Consider the following 7,382-nt stretch of genomic DNA (forward strand, 5'->3'; position numbering starts at 1 on the left):
CCAACAATAGAGGCTATTGTAACAAAGTATCACAGAGTGGGTGACTTATAACAGATGTATTGTCTCAGCTCTGGAGGCTAGAAGCCTGGAATCAGGGTGTCAGCAGGACCGTTCTCCCTCTGAAACTTGTAGGGGAATCTTGCCTTGCTTCTCCCTAGCTTCTGGTAGCCCCAGGCATTCCTTGGCTTATGGCAACGTAACTAGTATCTTCATGTGATGTCCTCCCTGGGTGTATGTATGTTTCCCTCTTTTAGAAGGACACTGGTCCTGTTGGTTTAGGGTCCACCCTAATGCCCTTATTTTAACTTGACTATCTTTTGTAAAGATCTGTTTCTGTATAAGGTCACATTCTGAGGTACTGGAGATTAGGACTTCAACATATCTTTTTGTTGGGCGGGGGCAGGGGGTGTGGATACAAACCCATTATAGTCTGCCCTGTGGCCCCTAAAAATGTATACCTGCCCCACATGCAAAATACATCCAGCCAATCCCAACATCCCCCAAAGTCTTCATCATTCTAGCATCACCTCTAAGCCCAGCATTTCATCTAAACACCACCAACTCAAATCTCATCATCTAAATCACCCGCATCAGTTATGGAGAAGACCCCAGGTAAGGGTTCATGCTGGAGCAAGATTCCTTTCCATGTGTGAACCTCTCTGAAACCAGACTAGTGATCTGCTTTCAGAGCACAATGGTGGGACAGGCAGAGGAGGGACATTGCCATTCCAGAAGAGAGAGGTCAAAAGGGAAAAGGGGACATGGGTCCCAAGCAAGTATGAAACCTAGCAGAGCAAGTTCCACTAGATTTTAAGACTGGAGAATACTCGCCGCTATCTCCATGCTCTGTCCTGAGGAGCCCAGTGGCTGGTGACACTGCCACCTCACAACCAATGAGGTGGTCCATAGACTCAGATTTGTACCCTGGGCCTGCCCGTTCTGGGGGCCCTCTGCGCTGCCCTCCAGTCATTCTTCCCTCTTTCTTTTTGCTTCACAATTCTTTCTTCAATTTATCTTTTTCTCTCACGTTTTACTATTAGCAGCAGGAGAAACCAGGACACACCTTCGACCTTTTCATCCAACTTCATTCATAGTTTCCAAGTTCTATTTTCCACCCAACAGAACACAATCCAGCCAAATCCTCTGCCACTGTATAGCAGGGATCACCTTTCCTATAATTTCCGATAACATAATCCTCATTTCCCTCTGAGCCTCACTAGAGTCACATGTAATGTCTATGTTTCTATCAACAGTCTCTTCAAGGCATTCTAGTTTTTTTCTATCCTGCATCTCAAGATTCCCCCATTCTCTACCCATTACCTAATTCTAAAGCTACCCCCATATTTTTGTTAAAAAAATTTAATTGAAGTATAGTTGACAAAATATATATTTTTTTAAATTAAAAAAATTTTAAAGTAGGCTCCATGCCCAATGTGAGGCTTGAACTCACAACTCTGAGATCAAGAGTCACATGCTCTACCAACCAAGCCAGCCAGGCACCCCGACATAATATATTTATATTAGTTTCAGGTGTACAATATAGTGATTCAACAATTCTGTACATTACAAAATGCTCACCATGATAAGTGTAGTTACCATCTGTCAACATACAAAGTTATTACGATGTTGACTGTATTCCCTATTGACTTTTCATCCTTGTGGCTTATTTATTTTATAAGTGGAAATTTGTACCTCTTAATGCCCTTCACTATGTTGCTGCCCCCCCCCCCCCCCCCGCTTTGGCAATCACTAGTTTGTTCCTGTATTTATGAGTCTGTTTCTATTTTGGTTGGTTCAATTGTTTTGTTTTTTAGACTCTGCATATAAGTAAAATAAGGGATTTGTCTTTTTCTGTCTGACTTATTTCACTTAGCACAACACCCTCCAGGTCGCATATTTGGGTTATTTGTTACAGCAGCACCCCATTTCCCTTTAGCAAAATCTGTATTAGGGTCCTCCAGAGAGGCAAAACTGTTTTGCTGTCTGGAGGCAGAATTCCTTTTTCCTTGGGAAACCTGTCTTTGCTCTTGGGGTCTTCAACTGAATGGATGCAGCCCACCTGTGTTATTGAGGATATTCTGCTTTACTTAAAGTCTACTGCTTGTAAATGTTAATTATATCTAAAAAAAAATACCTTAGTAGCAACATCTAGACTGGTGTTTGACCAAACAACTGGACACCATAACCCAGCCAAGTTGACACATATAATGAACCATCACAGATATTGAGCAAATAAACTAGTATATTCATACAATGGAACTCTCCACCATGTATTACTGACTGAAAGAAAGCAAGTTACATGAGATATATAGTATGATCCCACTTTTTGCTTAAAAACAGAAAAAATATCGGGAGGATATATATGTTACTCAAGTGGTGGGTGAGTTATGAGTGGTTATTATTTTTGCTTCCACATAATTTTTTAAACTTTTATGATAAATGTAGGTGTTTTTGCCTATTACCAAATATTTTTCCCCAGCTTTATTGAGATATAATTTATATACAACATTGTGTAAGTTTGAGGTATACAATCTGTTGACTTGATACACTTATATATTGCAATATGATTACACCACAGCAGTATCTATCATGTCACATGATTTCTATTCTTTTGTGTGTGGTGAGAACATTAAGATCTAATGTCTAGCAACTTTTAAGCATATAATACAGTATTATCAACTATAATTGCCATCTTACACATTAACTCCCTAGAACTTACTTATCTTTAGCTGAAAATTTTACTCCTTGACCAACATCTCCCCATTTCCTCTACCCTTCAGTCCCTGGTAACCACCGCTCTACTCTGTTTCTATGAGTTCAGTATTTTTTTTTTTTTTTTTTAGATTTTACTTATAAGTGATACCATACAGTATTTGTCTCTGTCTGACTTACTTCACTTAGCATAATGCCCTCAAAGTCCATCCATATTATTGCAAATGTGAGGATTTCCCTTTTTCTCATGACTGAATATTTCATTTTGTATATATATGCACCACATCTTCTTTATTTATACATTGCCAGACGCTTAGGTTGTTTCCATATCTTGGCTACAGTGAATACTGTTGCAATGAACATGGGAGTGCAGATACTTCTTTGAGACCCTGTTTTCATTTCCTTAGGATGGATACCCAGAAGTGAGATTCCTGGATCATATGGGAGTTCTATTTTTAATTTTTGAGGAACCTCCATACTGTTTTACATACTGGCGGTACCAATTTATATTCCCACCAACAGTACACCAGCGTTCCCTGTTCTCCACGTTTGCCAACATCTGTTGTCTCTCTTTTTTTTTTTTAAGTTTATTTATTTATTTATTTATTTATTTATTTAATTTTTTTTTCAACGTTTATTTATTTTTGGGACAGAGAGAGACAGAGCATGAACGGGGGAGGGGCAGAGAGAGAGGGAGACACAGAATCGGAAACAGGCTCCAGGCTCTGAGCCATCCGCCCAGAGCCTGACGCGGGGCTCGAACTCACGGACCGCGAGATCGTGACCTGGCTGAGGTCGGACGCTTAACCGACTGCGCCACCCAGGCGCCCCTAAGTTTATTTATTTTGAGAGCGGGGTAGGGGCAGAGAGAGAGGGAGAGATGGAATCCTAAGCAGGCTCCACGCTGTCAGTGCTGAGCCTGATTCAAGGCTCCATCGCATGAACCATGATATTGTGACATGAGCCAATATCAAGAGTCAGACGCTTAACCAACTGAGCCACCCAGGCACCCTAACATCTGTTATATCTTATAGTGTTCGAACAGGTGTGGAGGTGATATCTCATTGTGGTTTTGATTTGTATTTCCCTGATGATTAGTGATGTTGAGCATCTTTTCATGTGTCTGTTGGCCACTTGTATGTCTTCTTTGGAAAAATACTCAGTTCGTCTGCCCATTTTTATTTATTTATTTTTTAATGTTTATTTCTGAGAGAGAGAGAGAGAGAGAGAGAGAGAGAGAGAGAGAGAGAGACAGCCAGAGAGAACATGAGCAGGGAGGGCCAGAGAAAGAGGGAGACACAGAATCTGAAGCAGGCTCCAGGCTCCGAGCTGTCAGCACAGAGCCCAACGTGGGGCTGGAACTCAAAAACCACGAGATCATGACCTGAGCTGAAGTTGGATGCTTAACCGACTTAACACACCACCCAGGTGCTCCTCGACTGCCCATTTTTAAATTGGATTATTTATTTTTGAGCTATTGAGTTCTTTATATTTTTTGGAATATTAACCCTTTATCAGATAGTTTGAAATTATTTTCTCCCATTTCATAAGTTGCCTTTTCATTTGGTTATTTCTTTTGCCATGCAGAAACTTTTTTTTTTTTTTCAACGTTTATTTATTTTTGGGACAGAGAGAGACAGAGCATGAACGGGCGAGGGGCAGAGAGAGAGGGAGACACAGAATCGGAAACAGGCTCCAGGCTCTGAGCCATCAGCCCAGAGCCCGACGCGGGGCTCGAACTCACAGACCGCGAGATCGCGACCTGGCTGAAGTCGGACGCTTAACCGACTGCGCCACCCAGGCGCCCCGTAGAAACTTTTTAGTTTATTGTAGTCCCACTTATTTCTTTTTGCTTTTGTTACTTGTGCTTTTGGTGTCACATCCAAAAATTGTTGCCAAGAGCAATGTCAAGTTTTCCCCCTATGTTTTCTTTTAGGAGTTATAAGGTCTCAGATTTTACATTTAAGTCTTTAATTCACTTAGAGCTGATTTTTATGAGTAGTGTTCCTCTGCACGTGGTTATCCAGTTTCCCCAACACCATTTCTTGGAGAGATTAAGCTTCCCCCATTGAATATTTTTGTCAAATATTAGTTCACAAAATATTTTCTTAATTATGAAAATGTTAGATTGGCCATTCTTCCCCATCACCTCCTTCAGTAAAATTAAGCAGGTTTGGCAGTAAGAGCTTTTAAAAAGTCCATATGTTTAACCCAATATTTCTATTTCTCTGAATTTGACTTAGGAAAACAATCCCAGATAGAGTTAAAGATTTATATCTGATGATGTTCATTACAGGACTATTTATATAATAGGATAAATTGTAACTATTCTAATGCTCCCAAATTAGGGTTTCGTTAAATAAATCATGATAAAGTGATAACATGAAAAATTAAATAGTCATTAAACATTCATTCTAACAAAGGGTGAAAAGGCTTAGTTTTTAGGAGGATATACAATCATATGTCCATGTAACATCTTCATAGTATAAACACACCTACTCACAGAAAAAAAAAATGCCTGGAAGAAAATAAACCAAAATGTAAATAGCTATGAGTGGCATTGTATATGATTTAAATAGCTTTCACTATGCTTTTCCTTTTTTTCAAGATTTTTACATGGCATGTAGTACTGTATCAGATGAAAACTAGAGAAGCAGAAAATCCAGCGTAGGGTGTGGTTCCTCCACTTTTTGAGTGAAACTCTTTTAGAGCAGGAACCAAAAAAATCTTCAATTTACTGAAAGCCATTTAGCTGAGAACTGATCTCTCCATTACAAATCCGGTGCCTGAATCTCAGTCTTCAATTTGCTCAACTGATTGGCAGCGTCTAACACAGCTGATCACTTGCTCCACCTTGAAATGCCATGAAATGAAAGCAGGACTTCCAGGACTCCCCATTTCCCTACTTCTCTGAGCGCTCCTTGATTGGTGTTGCCCCGGTTCTCTACCTTCCAGCCTCTTCACTGTGAAATGTTCCTAGAACTTTTCTTTACCTACATTCATTCTCTAGGCAGCCACAATCAGTTCTATAGCTTCAGTACCGTATGCTGGCAATTCCCCAACTTCTGTTTCTAGGTCCCTGAACTTCAGGCTTACATCCAACTGCCTTCAATTGTCTATTAGAACACTGCCATAGACTGAATTGTGTTCTCCTTAAAATGTGTATGTCGCAGCCCTAACTGCTAATGTGAACTGTATTCAGAGATAGAACCTGTAGGGAAGTGATAAAATTAAATGAAGTCATACACGTGGGGCTCTAATCTGGAAAGGCTGTTGTTCTTATGTGAAGAGGAAGAGGCATCAGAGTTTTTGCCCTTCCCTCAACCCCACGGTGAGGTCACAGTGAGAAAGGAGGAAGGTGGTAATCTGCAAGCCAGGAAGAGAGCAGAACTATGATCTTGGACTTCCAACCTCCAGAATTGTGAGAAAATAAATTTCTGTTGTTTAAGTCATTTTATTATGGCTCTCAAACAGACACATTCAATATGTCCAATCCCCCCCCTTCAAACCTGTACCTTCTTTCTTCTGAGAGAGCGGGGGTGGGGGAGTGGGGTGGAGAGAGGAGCAAAGGGAAACAGAATCCTAAGCAGGCTTCATGCTCAGCACAGAGCCCCATGGGGCTTGATCCCATGACCCTGGGACCATGACCTGAGCCGAAATCAAAAGTCACTCAACTGACTGAGCCATCCAGGCACTCCAAACCTGTACCTTCTTTAAGGTTCCTCAATTTTGAAGTTGCTGCAGCCAAAAATCTTGGAGTTATCCTTTACTCCTCTGTCACTTTCAATACCCAGTCTGTCAGCAAATCCTGCTCTATCTTCAAAATACATTCAGACTGGAACCACTGTTTCTCATCTTTATCCCCACCACCCTAGTAAAGCCAGCAATTTCTCAACTGGAGTACTGCAGTCATTGCCCTTGACCTCGTAAAGGCTATCTTCAACACAGCAGCTAGTGTAGACTGACTTTTTAATATTAAATCAGATTGTCATTTCTCTGCTCAAAACTCTCCAGTAGTTTCCTATTTTGTAATAAAATCTGTAAGTTTTTGCAATGGCCTATAAGGCTCTATATCAGTGGTTCTCATCTTGTGGATGACAAGACTGCTGTGCCCCTAGAGTTTTACCATTCAATAGGTCTGGGGTGGGGCCGGGTACTTTGCATCTGTGCCTCTCTCATCTGTTTGAACCAATTTCCGTCTGATGGCGATGCAGCCAGAGGACCCCACTTTGAGAACCACTACCTACATGTACAGTAGTGGGTCCTCTCTCCTTCTTCCAGCCACACTACTCCCCTCTTGTCTTCCTCTTAGACGCCAAACTTGTGTGGCCGAGACCTAGGCTCGGACTGCTCCTCTCTTGGGGGACAGCGTCTGGCTGTTCCAGTTGCTCAAGTAATGACACTTCAGAGGGGCATTGGGGGGGGGGGGTCTCTCTGTTTGGAATGGCGCTGTTACTCTGAGCCCTGTTTTCTTCTTAGAGTACAGAACGCCGTATGCGTTTACTGCCCACATCCCTGTCAGAATTTAGGGCCTTTACTTTCTTCACTACCCTACCGCAAGACTAAAACAGTGGCTGGACGCTTTATGCGCCTGGACGCATAAACATGCTCAATAAATATTTCATTGACTGACTACAGGAAAAAACGGCTGGGGAAAAAGGGCCTGCAAC

Source organism: Puma concolor, chromosome C1 (genome assembly GCF_028749965.1).
Source record: "Puma concolor isolate L17-30 chromosome C1, mPumCon1.1.hap2, whole genome shotgun sequence".
Classification (NCBI taxonomy): Eukaryota; Metazoa; Chordata; class Mammalia; order Carnivora; family Felidae; genus Puma; species Puma concolor.